Raw genomic sequence first — 16,326 nt, 5'->3', positions numbered from 1 at the left:
TGTATACCCTTTTGTCAATGTAACTATTTTCAATAAGGCTTATTCAGGAGAGTAGAGGAGAAATGACCATCTCTATTACTGAACGTCAACAAAACAGTATAGATGGAAACAATTGTCTCATCATCCAACACTGGCTTAAACTGCCCTTGACATTTCTATTTTGACTTTTTGAGCACATAAGATGTACGTTACCGCAAGTTAGCTCTTTTTGTTGCTGACACTTTATGGGTTTAGTGTACCTTGGGAAGCAGAACGTGCAATAATTACACCTGCTGACAACGACATCGTGTCCTTCCCTGCAGAGCTGCAATAGTTGGGGAGGCAAAGAAGAATTGCATGTATCTTTATGTTCAACTGCTTAAGAGCATTGCTTTGAGAAAGCCATTATTATTATTTTGAGGAATAAGTCCACAATTAATAGACGGAAGTCAGAGTTCACGAGAAACACTTTATTCAACAGTACAGTAATGTTTGTGCTGGGTGTTTATACAATTCTATACAATTCTAGCCAGGAATCAATTTTACAATGTTTAGCTGAAAACTGTAATAGATATTAAGACATGTCAGCAGAGTTCTTTATGTTAAAATATTACCAATTGCTTTTTTTACATTTCTGTTACGAAACACATTTTTGTTATATTTAGCACAGTGCAGTTGTATCTCAAATTTTCTATTTAAAAAGCGCAAATATATGTACTGCTTTGAAATGATAATAAATTAACATGCATATTTACTCTCATTCCTTAAGTTTTCAGCTGCAGCAATGTTACAGATCATAAGTTTTTTCTGTCACTAATACCTAATCACTCAGGTAATAATTTATAACGCAAAATTGAGGTGAACACACCCTATGCAATACATCACTGCTGCAGACCTGTCACATATTTCATACACTTGTTGAAGGTTCAAGTCCCTGCCCTGTGTTTTCAAGCTCACTGAGGCATTAGGAGACTTTTCTCCTTTTTTGTCCTCTAGAAGTCTAGCTCCTGAATACAACAGAGGCAGAGCAAGCCACCTTTCTTGAGAATTTTCTATAATAGCTCACTTTGAGCTATGGAAGACAAACACAAATGACTGAGATAGAAGTACTCTTTTGTGAATGATGAATAAAAATTATCTTTGATTTCTGTATAGTAAATTGTTTACTACTTTTATTAATAATTATTGGACTTAAATCTTGCTCCTTAGCTTGTGGGAATGAGGGTTTCTATTTACATGTAAAAAGACCTGGGTTTGGAGAACTGTGTTGCATGCAGCTGCACCTACCAACACTGTGGTAAAAGACAAATTTTGGGTTGAGATGGCTATAGGAGTTTCCTTAATATTTGAATCCACCAGCAAGTAATTTCTACAGTAAAAGTGGTGCAAAAGTTCCAGTATATATTTTGGGGATGTAAACACATAAGAGAGCTCTTAAGGCATCAAGTTGCTGTATAGGAGTTGCTCTGAATATGAGATTGTCATATTAGTTTGAAAATATTTTTTTGATCTGCTTGCTTCTGAGTATGTCCATTATCATCTGACAACACCTAAAGGCTGTATCACACCAAAAATACCAAAACTTCTATTTTGACAAACATGGTTTTGATGTCCTTAGTTAAGATCTGTGACAACATTTAGAGTATATGTGGAAAATGAATAGCAATTTGCTGGAATTTACTACCAATTCCAGATTACAAGTGTATCTATTAGCTCCAAAATGAAGATTCGTTGCTCAGAACTCAAAGGTCCAATTCACAAGCCATTTTTGGGCACCTTTTGACATTAACATATTCCTTAACCATTATAACCAGTTGAATCAATTGCATGTTCCAAAAAAATCTTAGCTTTTTAATGTGAACTGATAAGTATATTACTCTCATTTTATCATCTAAAGCACTCGTGTAAACATGACTTCAGAAAGTAATGGTATATTTTTATAGAGACATGCCTGTGTGTTTTTATCTAAAGCTTCGTCAACTGTAGAATTGCTAGAGTAATTCCCAAAATTTTTGTGCTACTATAAATGTGTTCAATTTATGTGTGTGGAAATGACTTTTTCCAAGATTTTTGTTATGCGTCTGTAACAACATCACGGCACGATTCATTTATTAATCAGAACATAGCAGCATTATTTCCCAGATGTCAGTCAGGTATTTTGTTTTTTCTGTTTTAAACAGATTTGTGTTGAGTAGCTGAAGAATGTGAACTTCCCATCAGTGTAATTGTAATGAGAAGCTTATAACAGCAGGCACTTTAATCATGTTACAGACAAATAACAAATTTTGGAAGAAATGATACAATTACACAGATCAAATATATGAAACAGATCCAACAGCTTCACAATTATAATCTATCAAAATTACAGTATTAAAATGAACCAGAAAACCAGTTCTTCTGAGGCAACTGAAGTCAGATGAATCAAGGAATGTAGTTTTAATGTGAGAAAGGTATTCTTGCTCTTTCCTGTGTATTTTACTGAAAGTGTGTTTTAGATTTTTATTAGCTTTGACGTTTAAATCAAATATGTATCTTTCACATAGCAATCTTGAAAACTGTAAATTTGTCACAAAATCTTTCTCATTTTACAGTGTTCTCTGGTTCAGAAATATTCACATATATTTAATGTTATAAGCAGAATTCTTTCAGCTTACACTACAAACCTCTTTTTATCATTGGGAAGATTATTAAGTGTCGTGGTTTAATCTCAGTCGGCAACTAAGCACCACGCAGCCGCTCGCTCACTCCCCCCCACCCGGTGGGATGGGGGAGAGAATTGGAAGAGCACAAGTGAGAAAAACTCGTGGGTTGAGATAAAAAGTTTAATAATTGAAATAAAATTATAATAATAATAATATGATAATAATAATAATAATAATAATAATAATAATAATACACAAAACAAGTGATGCACAGTACAATTGCTCACCACCCGCCGACCGATGCCCAGCCAGTCCCCGAGCAGCGGTCTCCCCCGGGCCAGCTTTCCCCAGTTTATGTACCGAGCATGACATCACATGGTATGGAATGTCCCTTTGGCCAGTTTGGCTGTGCCCCCTCCCAGCTTCTTGTGCACCTCCAGCATTCTCAGTCCGTAGAGCACGGGAAGCTGAAAAGTCCTTGGCTAGTGTAAGCATTACGTAGCAACAACTAAAACATCGGTGCGTTATCAACTTTGTTCTCATCCTAAATCCAAAACACAGCACTGTACCAGCTACTAGGAAGGAAATTAACTCTATCCCTGCCGAAACCAGGACAATATCCACCCCTTATTCTATACCATCTGCGTCATGCTCAAGTCTCATATTTTCCAGTACATTTTCATTAATCACCACCCCCTTTTTTTTAATATATATATATATACACACACACACACACACAGAGATATCGTTCCCTTCGTCTGTGGGCCATCCCTCTAAAATGTTCGGTGGGTTCATTTAGTCCATGACTTCGGGCTCCATCTGTCATAATAATCTTCCAGGGCAGGAAAGATGGAGATGGTATGTGGTGTTGGATTGTTTCATGTTGAAGTCAGTTCTGGTACCATCATCACTGTGCTTTGCTTGGTTTCACTGAAGTTATTCTTCATTAGTCTGGGTGATTCTTATTGTAATATCATTAGTATGGCATATAATATTATTAGTATGATTAGTGTATCTGTGTATTATTAGTATAACTATTATAACTATAATTAGCACTTAACATCACATAATTCAGATCATTGGCTATTCTCACCCAAAATCAAATCCCCTTGAGGTACACACCGGACTTCCCCATCCTTCCGCATTAGCCACCAAGTGCACCCAGGTCCTTGAGCAAAAGCAATCCCACGGATGGGTTTGCCTCTGCCCGAGGCAGGAATAACCCAGACTGTCTTCCCCAGCATATTTTTTATGTGCACTACAGGGACTTTATTCCCATCTACAGTACGTAAAAGTTCTGACTGGGCAGGGCCTGCTCGATTGGCAGATCCCGGAGTGTTGACTAACCAGGTGGCTTTTGCTAAATGCGTATCCCAATGTTTGAGTGTCCCGCCTCCCATTGCTCTCAGCGTAGTCTTTAACAGTCCATTGTATCGTTCAATTTCCCCAGAGGCTGGTGCATGACAGGGGATGTGATACACCCACTCAATGCCGTGCTCTTTGGCCCAGGTGCCTATGAGGTTGTTTCGGAAATAAGTCCCGTTGTCTGACTCAATTCTTTCTGGGGTGCCATGTCGCCATAGGACTTGCTTTTCAAGGCCCAGGAGAGTGTTCCAGGCAGTGGCATGGGGCACGGGATATGTTTCCAGCCATCCGGTGGTTGCCTCCACCATTGTAAGCACGTGGCGCTTGCCTTGGCGGGTTTGTGGGAGTGTGATATAATCGATCTGCCAGGCCTCCCCATATTTGTATTTCAGCCATCGTCCTCCATACCAGAGAGGCTTTAAACGCTTGGCTTGCTTGATTGCAGCACATGTTTCACGTTCATGGATGACCTGCACAATAATGTCCATGGTCAAGTCCACCCCTCAATCACGAGCCCATCTGTATGTTGCATCTCTTCCTTGGTGGCCTGAGGTGCCATGGGCCCACCGAGCTAGAAATAATTCACCCTTATGTTGCCAGTCCAGATCCACCTGAGCCACTTCAATCTGAGCAGCCTGATCCACCTGCTGGTTGTTTTGATGTTCTTCAGCGGCCCGACTCTTGGGTACATGAGCATATACGTGATGGACTTTTACAACCAGGTTCTCCACCCAGGCAGCAGTATCTTGCCACAATGCGGCAGCCCAGATGGGTTTGCCTCTGCGCTGCCAGTTGCTCTGCTTCCATTGCTGCAACCACCCCCACAGGGCATTTGCCACCATCCATGAGTCAGTATAGAGATAGAGCACTGGCCACTTTTCTCGGTCAGCAACATCTAAAGCCAGCTGGATGGCCTTCACTTCTGCAAATTGGCTCGATTCACCTTCTCCTTCAGCAGTTTCTACAACTTGTCGCATAGGACTCCATACAGCAGCTTTCCACCTTTGATGCTTTCCCACAAGATGACAGGACCCATCAGTGAACAGGGCATATTGCTTCTCATTTTCTGGTAGTTTATTATACACTGGGGCCTCCTCAGCACGCGTTACCTCCTCCTCCGGCGATATTCTGAAATCTTTGCCCTCTGGCCAATCCATGATCACTTCCAGGATTCCTGGGCGACTGGGGTTTCCTATTTGAGCCCGTTGTGTGATCAGTGCAACCCACTTACTCCACGTAGCATCAGTTGCATGATGTGTACAGGGGACCCTCCCTCTGAACATCCAGCCTAGCACCGGCAGTCGGGGTGCCAGGAGGAGCTGTGCTTCAGTGCTGATCACTTCCGAAGCAGCTCGAACCCCTTCATATGCTGCCAATATCTCTTTTTCAGCTGGAGTATAGTGGGCCTCGGATCCTCTGTATCCCCAACTCCAAAACCCTAGGGTTCGACCTTGAGTCTCCCCTGGTGCTTTCTGCCAGAGGCTCCAGGTAGGGCCGTTCTCCCCGGCTGCGGTATAGAGCACATTTTTTACCTCTTGCCCTGCCCGGACTGGCCCCAGGGCTACTGCATGAACTATCTCCTGTTCAATTTGTTCAAAAGCTTGTCGTTGCTCAGGGCCCCATTTGAAATCGTTCTTCTTTCGGGTCACTTGATAGAGATGGTTTACAATCAGACTGTAATTTGGAATGTGCATTCTCTAAAAACCCACGACGCCTAAGAAAGCTTGTGTTTCCTTTTTGCTAGTTGGTGGAGACATGGCTGTTATTTTGTTGATCACATCCATTGGGATCTGACGACGTCCATCTTGCCATTTTATTCCTAAAAACTGGATCTCCTGTGCAGGTCCCTTGACCTTACTTTGTTTTATGGCAAAACCGGCCTTCAGCAGGATTTGGCCTATTTCCTTCCCTTTTTCAAAAACTTCTCCTGCTGTGTTGCCCCACACGATGATGTCATCAATGTATTGCAGGTGTTCTGGAGCTCCACCCTGTTCTAGTGCAGTCTGGATCAGTCCATGGCAAATGGTAGGGCTGTGTTTCCACCCCTGGGGCAGTTGGTTCCAGGTGTACTGGACGCCCCTCCAAGTAGAAAGCAAATTGTGGCCTGCACTCCGCTGCCAAAGGGATTGAGAAAAACGCATTAGCAATATCAACTGTGGCATACCACTTGGCTGCCTTTGACTCCAGTTCGTATTGAAGTTCTAGCATGTCTGGCACAGCAGCACTCAGCGGTGGCGTGACTTCATTTAGGCCACGATAGTCTACTGTTAGTCTCCACTCTCCATTAGACTTCCGCACTGGCCATATGGGACTGTTAAAGGGTGAACGAGTCTTGCTGATCACTCCTTGGCTCTCCAGTCGATGAATCAGCTCATGAATGGGAATCAAGGAGTCTCGGTTGGTGCGATATTGCTGCCGGTGCACCGTGGTGGTAGTGATTGGCACCTGTTGGTCTTCGACCTTCAGCAACCCCACAACAGAGGGGTCCTCCGAGAGACCAGGCAAGGTGGACAGCTGTTTAATTTCCTCCATCTCCAAGGCAGCTATACCAAAAGCCCACCGGTACCCTTCTGGGTCTTTGAAATACCCTCTCCTGAGGTAGTCTATGCCAAGGATGCACGGAGCATCTGGGCCAGTCACAATGGGGTGCTTCTGCCACCCATTCCCAGTTAGACTCACTTCGGCTTCCAATACAGTTAGCTGTTGGGATCCCCCCGTCACCCCAGGAATACAGATGGGTTCTGCCCCTATATAGCTTGATGGCATTAGGGTACACTGTGCACCGGTGTCTACTAGAGCCTTATACTTCTGTGGGTCTGATGTGCCAGGCCACCGAATCCACACAGTCCAGTAAACCCTGTTGTCCCTTTCCTCCCCCTGGCTGGAGGCAGGGCCCCTCTAATCCTCATCACAGTACTCATTTCTCACTTGTTGTACATACGAGTCAGAAGTTTCTTCATTAAGATCAGGAGTAAGATCAGCCCTTCTACTCTCTCTGGGGAACTGCCCGCTGGAAACTGGAGCAGCAATTTTCCTGGAAGAACCTCTTTCTGTGATTGTTTTCCCTTGCAATTCGCGTACCCGTGCCCCTAGAGCTGCAGTAGGTTTCCCATCCCACTTCCTCATGTCCTCTCCGTGGTCACGCAGATAAAACCATAGGGTGCCCCGTGGTGCGTACCCTTTATATTCTCTCTCTTGAGCAAAAGAACGCTGACTCCTAATAGCCGAGATACTGGTCCGTACAGGTGAGGAGTAGGACCTATCCTCTCTGAGTTGCTGGATCTCCTGGGACAGTTTTTCGGACAGTTTCTCCACAGCCGAGACGATGGAGGAAGAAAGACTTTCCTCGTATTGCCGGAGTTGACTCGCCAATTCATCCACTGTTTGTTCCTTTCCATCTTTCCAGGTCATCACTGCCAATGAATTGGCGTATGACGATGGTGAGCTCCTTATAAACTTCCGCCACATGGGTCGTGTGCACTTGACTTCGTCTGGATCTTCGGATAGTTGTTCATTGTTCAGGTCATCATAAATCACCTCCAGCACAGCTAATTCTCTCAGAAACTGGATACCCTTCTCCATGGTGGCCCACTGGCTTGGGCGACATATGACATCTTCCTTAAAGGGATATCTTTCCTTCACGCTTGACAAGAGTTGCCTCCAAAGGCTGAGGATTCGTGTCCCTTTTCCAATTACTTTGTCAATGCCTCCTTCTCTAGAAAGGGATCCCAGCTGCTTGGCTTCCCTACCCTCTAATTCCAGGCTACTGGCCCCATTATCCCAGCATCGGAGCAACCAGGTGACAATATGCTCACCTGGACGACGGTTGAAATCTTTTCGTATATCTTGCAGCTCACTCAGGGATAGAGATCGGGTGGTCACTGCCTCATTTATGAGTTCTTCCTCTTCCTCCTCCCCGATCAGCGGCCGGCTCTCCTCCTGCTGTTCTCGTGATGGCCCTTCTCCAGGGTCATCTGTCTTGTACACTTCTTCCTCCAGCCCCCTTTTAGAAGCAGCTCCTTCCTCCTTTACTAAACGAGCCGACTTCCGCTTCCAAAATTTCTTCTTGTGTACAGGGGCGACTGATACCGGCACAGGCTGGTTCTTTGGTTCAGCTGCAGGGCCTGTCGCTGGGGTTGGAGTGGCCGCAGTGCGTGTTGCCCGGGTCTGAGTGGCCGCAGGGCCTGTTGCCGGTGTCTGAGTAGCTGCAGTGCATGTTGCTGGGGTCGGAGTGGCCGCAGGGCGTGTTGCCGGGGTCTGAGTGGCTGCACGGCATGTCGCTGGGGTCGGAGTGGCTGCAGGGCGTGTTGCCCGGGTCTGAGTGGCCGCAGTGCGTGTCGTTTTACTGTCAGAGCCAGAGACCTTCTCTTCCCCTTGACGGTACTGAATGGTGTTGAACAGGGCTCAGTAGGCATGGGCCAGGCCCCAGCACGTTGCAATGATCTGCATCGCTCTGGAGTTGCCAGGGTGACAGCATACTTTGTCCAAATATTCTACTAACTCTTCAGGATTCTGCACTTGCTCAGGGGTGAAGTTCCAAAACACTGGGGGTGCCCATTGGCCTAGGTACTTGCCCATCTTGTCCCACACACCCTGCCACTCATAATTATTCAGCCTTGGGGCAGATCTCTGGATGATATTCTTAAATTGCTTACCAACTTTAGACAAAACCAAAACAATATTCCCAAGAAGTATTAATAGAAGTATCTTAACTACCCAAGGATGTGCAAAATACTGAAAAGTTACTGTAATGAAGGAGGAAACATCATAGAAGAAGGTGGTGACACTGCCATTCTGTATTTCCTCCGTAAAAAAACTCTCAGAAAAGTTACTGCAATTGCTAGTTGTCTCCACGAAATGGTCTCCGTGGTACAGTAACGGCTTCATTGCGAAACCTACATACCACACTAACGTCAAGGTCAATGTTCTAAAAACAAACCTCACAAGCGAGACATCACTAATCGCTGCAGACCACAGAAACTGCAAAACCCAACACCAGTCTTTAACATGTACAGCAGGAAGAAGAGCATGATGCAGATTATACAAATCAATATCGAGAACAGAGAAACCAACATTGTGACCCACAACTATTAACAGATATAAGTTCCTTAATACACTCCGGTTAATCTGTTATTATCTCAAACCCTTCGAGCCCCACATTGGGCGCCAAAAAGGACTGTCGTCGTTTAATCTCAGTCAGCAACTAAGCACCACGCAGCCGCTTGCTCACTCCCCCCCCTCCCCCCCGGTGGGATGGGGGAGAGAATTGGAAGAGCACAAGTGAGAAAAACTCGTGGGTTGAGATAAAAACAATTTAATAATTGAAATAAAATGACAATAATAATAATAATATGATAATAATAATAATGCACAAAACAAGCGATGCACAAGTGCAATTGCTCACCACCCGCCGACCGATGCCCAGCCAGTCCCCAAGCAGCGGCCCCCCCCGGCCAGCTTTCCCCAGTTTATGTACTGAGCATGACGTCACATGGTATGGAATGTCCCTTTGGCCAGTTTGGCTGTGCCCCCTCCCAGCTTCTTGTGCACCTCCAGCCTTCTCAGTCAGTAGAGCATGGGAAACTGAAAAGTCCTTGGCTAGTGTAAGCACTACCTAGCAACAACTAAAACATGGGTGCGTTATCAACTTTGTTCTCATCCTAAATCCAAAACACTGTACCAGCTACTAGAAAGGAAATTAACTCTATCCCTGCCGAAACCAGGACATTAAGATAGGCTGGATTTATTCTCCATGTGGAATTTTGTCCACGGACAGAAGTTCTGAACTTTTGATTCTGAGCAACTGATGACCATGATTAAGACTGAAAAGGAGAATTTTATCACAAACCTTGAATATCTTCAATCTGGTTCCATGTTCTGGGAAGAATATGTGTTTTGTGGAAGTTTTAGTTCCTTTATCTCATCTTCTATAGCCTTTCAGGTGTAAGAGAATCACAGTGGACATCTTAATTCAATAGAAAAGTATGCAATGTGTAACTTACTGGTGTGTTTTCTGGTGGGGGCTACAGGTTATTGATCTCAGATCCCAGGTTCTTTTTTTTTTTTTTTCAATATAACTGAATGAATATAGTTGATCAAGGTAATTCAGAGCACATGCTCTTGCCACTTTATTGCAAAACAGGGAGTGCATCTTTATGTCAAACGAAAATGCACCAACACTGTGATGCAGCTGGAGCTCTGGTGATACTAATTTTCTAACCCAACATAGCTGTACCATGCAAATTTATTTTCTCAGAAACAGCAAGTACACCAAGTTTGAATAAGACTTTCCTCTCACTAGATTAAAAAAGGACATGGTTGTAAAATAAAATTACCTGATTTCCTATCCGGAAAGTAGTCTTATTAAAATAAACTGTAGAGTTAAACAGAGGAGAGACTAGAAGAACAATTGTTCTGTACTCTAAAGTAGCTAAATCAAGATAGTTCCTGCTATATCAGTCTTGGTTTGTAATACATGCTGTCAATAAGAAGAACTCTTTTAAAATGACATTGTCCAATGGGAAGGGCAGAAAATTTCAACAGCCTTTCAAATAATTCAGTAACTGTTAGGAAATTTATCTGTGTAACTTCTTTGGATGTGTAACTGTTCTTGGTTCCTTAATTTGTTCAATGTTAGAAGAATTAAAAAGAAATATCAACTGAAGAGTTTCTATTGATCTAATTTTAATGAAGCATTCAACAGTTTCAAATAAATTTATATATTCTTTAGTATCTTGGGAAGATGGAGAGTGAATAAAAGCTCTTTACATTTCCATCAGTATAGTTGATCTAAAAACTTTATTTCCATCCCACAGGAAATTCTGACATTGTAAAATTTATTTTTATTTTTTGGATTGAAAAATGAAAATGTAGGTGTTTCTTACTGCAGAGAAATTTGGAAGAAATAGTCACTTAAACATTACCATGTTTAATTTTCATGAGTTTGCATTTCCATGTGATAAAAACAGTATAACACAAAATATCAACTTCTAATATTGAAGTGACATACAATAATAAAGTTCAAATGGAATACCTCTTTCTTACTGAAGTAAGTGTGCATTACTAACCTAAAACTAGAGACTAATGGGGATTTATTTCATACTTTTCTTTTAAAAATATTACTGATATACCAGTACTTCTCTATTTTCTGATGAAAAAAATTTGTCCCAGATTTACTTATAGCAACCTTAATAGAGTAATTCCCTGTTCCATAGGAGACAATGGACATGTGTATGTATTTAGGGGTGATTTCTTTCCCCTTATTTTGAAATAACATTTTATGGAAATGGGGATGATGGTTGATACAAGATATATTACTTTCTCAAGATTTTTTCTTCCGATTTTTTTTCTTTAAATCTTGAATCTTTTTTTCAGTGATTTAGTACAATTATAGGATCACAAGGAGCATTTTTGTTTGCTAATCAGGTACAAATCCTTCCAGTTTGTCAGTGGAATCCGTTGATGTCAATGGAAGTTTTGCTATGTGAATCTAACTAATTTTCAGCAGAACTAAAATTATTTTTAAAATTTTCTGTCAGTTCTAAAAATAGTAGATTTGAGTAGATCCAACAATTTTTTTTTGTAAATTTTTTACTGGAAAATTATTTCAGTGAAAATTCATCTCAAGAAAAATAATGAATTTTTACACATAAAGTTGAAGGAAATTTCAATATGAATATTCAAAAAGTTTTTGTTTTAAAAGGAAAAATTTGACTTTTAGCTACCTAGTTGACCTGATATTATTTCAGAAAACACTCAGCTTTGCTCAGCCTGCATTTTCAGCTACATGGATATTTCAGCTGAAAATATTTGTCCTGCTCTATTTCTCAGTTATCTCCAAATACTCTTAAAATAAAGAAGCTTGGCTTGTTTCCTTCTCATCTCAGTTCCCCCCCACCTTGCTCAAGTTGTTGATCAGTTTGCCTAAGGTTTTGCATAGCAACTGTGTCTCCAGTGTCTGTAGCCACAGATGTAAATGCATCTGTTCCCATTATGCAGGCTGAAGAGCTGATAGCCTCCATAGACGCTTTTCCCATGAACATAGTTGATAAGCACATCTTATTTAGGAGGGAGTTGATTGCAAACTCCTTTGAGGCTACTTCTCCTAGTTCTTTAGTCCATGTGATTATCACTCTTGCAAAGCAATTGGAGGCTGCTGAAGTGTAAAATGAGACTGATTCACCTCATAATTCTATTGCAGACTCTGCTTGTTTTTCCTGTCTGTCAAGTTATTAGGGAAGAATTAATTCCTCCTCAAGAATAATGACATTCTTCACGGTTAGCAGAGGGCTGGGTTAACTGTGTTGTTAGCTTTAGGTGCCACAGATGACTTTTCTTGTAGGAACAACTGATATTTGGAACATAGCTTGTGAAAACCTTTGCTTTTAGAAAGCTGTTTTCTCTTTCATTGTTAACTGTAATGGGACGGGTATATTATTCTATTGCAGTTCTCTGTTTTCCAGTAAGTTACCCTTTGTAGCGTCATTTTGAGGTTATGATGTAGATTCAGATTCAGCATGAGCTCTTCTGAGTTTCATTCTCTGGTTCAGCACACTAAGAGGTCTAGTAGGAATGCTTTCTTCCCTACTTGTAGAGAAAAAGCAGAGACAAGAGCAGTTTCCATGACCTGAACACAATATTAATTTACAAAATATCTGCTGGGAATGATCTTGAAAGCAGAAAGTTAAGACCTTTTGACAGAAACTAAACATGCAGTAGTCCTATAAGCTAGTGTAGCAAGGTGGGGAAAAAAACATAGAATCATAGAATGATAGAATTGTTTAGGTTGGAAAAGACCTTTAAGGTCATCAAATCCAACTGTTAACCTAGCACTGCCAAGTCCACGACTAACCCATGTCCCTAAGTGCCACGTCTACACTCTTAAATACCTCCGGGGATGGGGACTCCACCACTTCCCTGGGCAGCCTGTTCCAATGCTTGACAACCCTTTTGGTGAAGAAATTTTTCCTCACGTCCAATCTCAACCTCCCCTGCCGCAACGTGAGGCCATTTCCTCTCGTCCTATCGCTTGTTACTTGGGAGAAGAGACCGACACCCACCTCGCTACAACCTCCTTTCAGGGAGTTGTAGAGAGCGATGAGGTCTCCCCTCAGCCTCCTTTTCTCCAGGCTGAACAACCCCAGTTCCCTCAGCTGCTCCTCATAAGACTTGCGCTCCAGACCCTGCACCAGCCTCGTTGCCCTTCTCTGGACACACTGCAGCACCTCAATGTCCTTCTTGTAGTGAGGGGCCCAAAACTGAACACAGGATTTGAGGTGCGGCCTCACCAGGGCCGAGTACAGGGGCACGATCACTTCCCTACTCCTGCTGGCCACACTATTTCTGATACAGGCCAGGATGCCATTGGCCTTCTTGGCCACCTGGGCACACTGCCGGCTCATGTTCAGCCGGCTGTTGACCAGCACCCCCAGGTCCTTTTCCGACAGGCAGCTTTCCAGCCACTCTTCCCCAAGCCTGTAGCGCTGCATGGGGTTGTTGTGGCCAAAGTGCAGGACCCGGCACTTGGCCTTGTTGAGCCTCATACAATTGGCCTGGGCCCATCGATCCAGCCTGTCCAGGTCCCTCTGCAGAGCCTTCCTACCCTCGAGCAGCTCAACACTCCCGCCCAACTTGGTGTCGTCTGCAAACTTACTGAGGGTGCACTCGATCCCCTCATCCAGATCATTGATAACGAGATTGAACAATATCTTTATTGAACAGATATCCCCAAAACTGAGCCCTGGGGCACACCGCTCGTGACCGGCTACTGACTGGATTGAACTCCATTCACCACAACTTTTTGGGCCCGGCCATCCAGCCAGTTTTTTACCCAATGAACAGTACGCCCATCCAAGCCATGAGCAGCCACTTTCTCCAGGAGAATGCTGTGGGAAACGGTGCCAAAGGCTTTACTACTAGGTAGACAACATCCACAGCCTTTCCCTCATCCACTAGGCGGATCACCTTGTCATAGAAGGAAATCAGGTTAGTCAAGCAGGACCTGCCTTTCATAAACCCATGCTGACTGGGCCTGGGCCTGATCACCTGTTTGTCCTGTACATGCCGTGTGATGGCACTCAAGATGATCTGCTCCATAACCTTCCTCGGCACCAAGGTCAGGCTGACAGGCCTGTAGTTCCCCGGATCCCCCTTCTGGCCCTTCCTGTAGATGGGCGTCTGTCCTGGTTTCGGCAGGGATAGAGTTAATTTCCTTCCTAGTAGCTGGTACAGTGCTGTGTTTTGGATTTAGGCTGAGAACAAAGTTGATAACACACCAATGTTTTAGTTGTTGCTAGGTAATGCTTACACTAAGTCAAGGACTTTTTAGTTTTCTATGCTCTACGGACTGAGAATGCTGGAGGTGCACAAGAAGCTGGGAGGGGGCACAGCCAAACTGGCCAAAGAAACAAGAAACATTCCATACCATGTGACGTCATGCTCAGTACATAAACTAGGGGAAGCTGGCTGGGGGGGCCGCTGCTCGGGCACTGGCTGGGCATCGGTCAGTGGGTGGTGAGCAATTGCACTGTGCATCACTTGCTTTGTGTGTTATTATTATTATCATATTATTATTATTAGCATTTTATTTCAATTATTAAACTGTTCTTATCTCAACCCATGAGTTTTTCTCACTTGTGCTCTTCCAATTCTCTCCCCCATCCCACCGGGGGAGGGGGGGGAGTGAGCGAGCAGCTGTGTGGTGCTTAGTTGCCGACTACGTTAAATTGTTAGGTCAAATTTAAATTTAAATTTAAGTTTTAGGTCACATTTGCTAACCTCCAGTCAACTGGGGCCTCCCTGGTTAGCCAGGACTGCTGATAAAGGATTGAAAGTGGCTTGGTGAGTACTTCCATCAGCTCCCTCACTACCCTTGGGTGGATCCCATCCAACCCCATAGACTTGTGTGTGTCTAGGTGGTATAGTAGAGGCTAACCATTTCCCCTTGGATTAGGGGAAACCATTAGGGGCTAACCAGTAGGGGCTAACCATTTCCCCTTCATTCTGCTCCCTCTCCTTGTTAAAGGACACACACAACTCTGGGCACAAGTACATGCTTCTGCCATTAAATCCATACCTCCTCCCTGCTCAGGACTGGAGAGCTTCAGGAAGGAGCTTGGGCATGAACAGCCTGTTGCCATCAGAGTAATTGTGTAGCTGCCTCCCAGCTGCCGTTTTTCCTGAGTGTCCTGCAGTTACGGGCAGTTTTCATGGAAATGTGCTCCTTGTCACCTTCTTCCCTGAGGCATCTATGGTTCCTTTCCCTTCCGCATCATCAGGACATCAGGGGAAGTTCAGGTTGGGTATTAGGAATAATTTCTTCGTTGAGAAGAACTTATTTGTGATCTCTGTGCCCAAGACAGTCTCCAACCGTCACATTACCACAAGTCCTTCTCTGTTCACTAACAACAGTTCCAGCGGGGCACCTTCCCCAGTTGGCTCACTCACCAGCTGCATCAGGAAGTTATCTTCCAGACTCTCCAGGAACCTCCTAGACTGTTTCCTCTCTGCTGTATTGTATTTCCAGCAGATGTCTGGTAAGTTGAAGTCCCCCATGAGAACAAAGACTAGCGATTGTGAGACTTCTCCCAGCTGCTTATAGAATATTTTGTCTGCCTCTTCATCCTGATTGAGTGGTCTATAACAGACTCCCACCATGATATCTGCCTTGTTGGCCTTCCCCTTGATTCTTACCCACAAACATTCAACCCTATTGTCACCATCATTAAGCTCTAGACAATCAAAACACTCCCTAACGTACAGGGCTACCCCACCACCTCTCCTTCCTTGCCCATCCCTTCTGAAGAGTTTATAGTCATCCCTTGCAGCACTCCAACTGTGCAAGTCATCCCACCATGTTTCCGTGATGGCAACTATATCATAGTTTTCCTGCTGCACAATGGCTTCCAGCTCCTCCTGTTTGTTGCCCATGCTGCATGCATTGGTGTAGATGTACTTCAGTTGGGCTATTGATCCTGCCACCTTTTTTGGGGAAGAAACCCTAATTCCTATGTGACCATTCTCAGGCGCTTCTGTGGTTTCTAACACATCAATAACCCTTGCGTCTTTGCTGCCGCGTGGATCTCCATCCACTACCTCCACTGAGACGGCAGACTGAAGGACCTTGTTAGCACACTGTCCCTCAAACATTGGCGTGCTGCGCCCAGGCCTATCTCTAGTGAGCCTGGTTTTCTCCCTCTCCCCCTTCAAATCTAGTTTAAAGCTCTTTCAATAAGCCCTGCTAACTCCTGCGCAAAGATCTTTTTCCCGCTTTGAGACAGGTGTACCCCATCTGTCGTCAGCAGGCCTGGTGTCGTGTAGACCAACCCATGATAAAAAACCC

This window comes from Aptenodytes patagonicus, chromosome 1 (genome assembly GCF_965638725.1).
Source record: "Aptenodytes patagonicus chromosome 1, bAptPat1.pri.cur, whole genome shotgun sequence".
Classification (NCBI taxonomy): Eukaryota; Metazoa; Chordata; class Aves; order Sphenisciformes; family Spheniscidae; genus Aptenodytes; species Aptenodytes patagonicus.
This window is presented reverse-complemented; position numbering follows the sequence as displayed.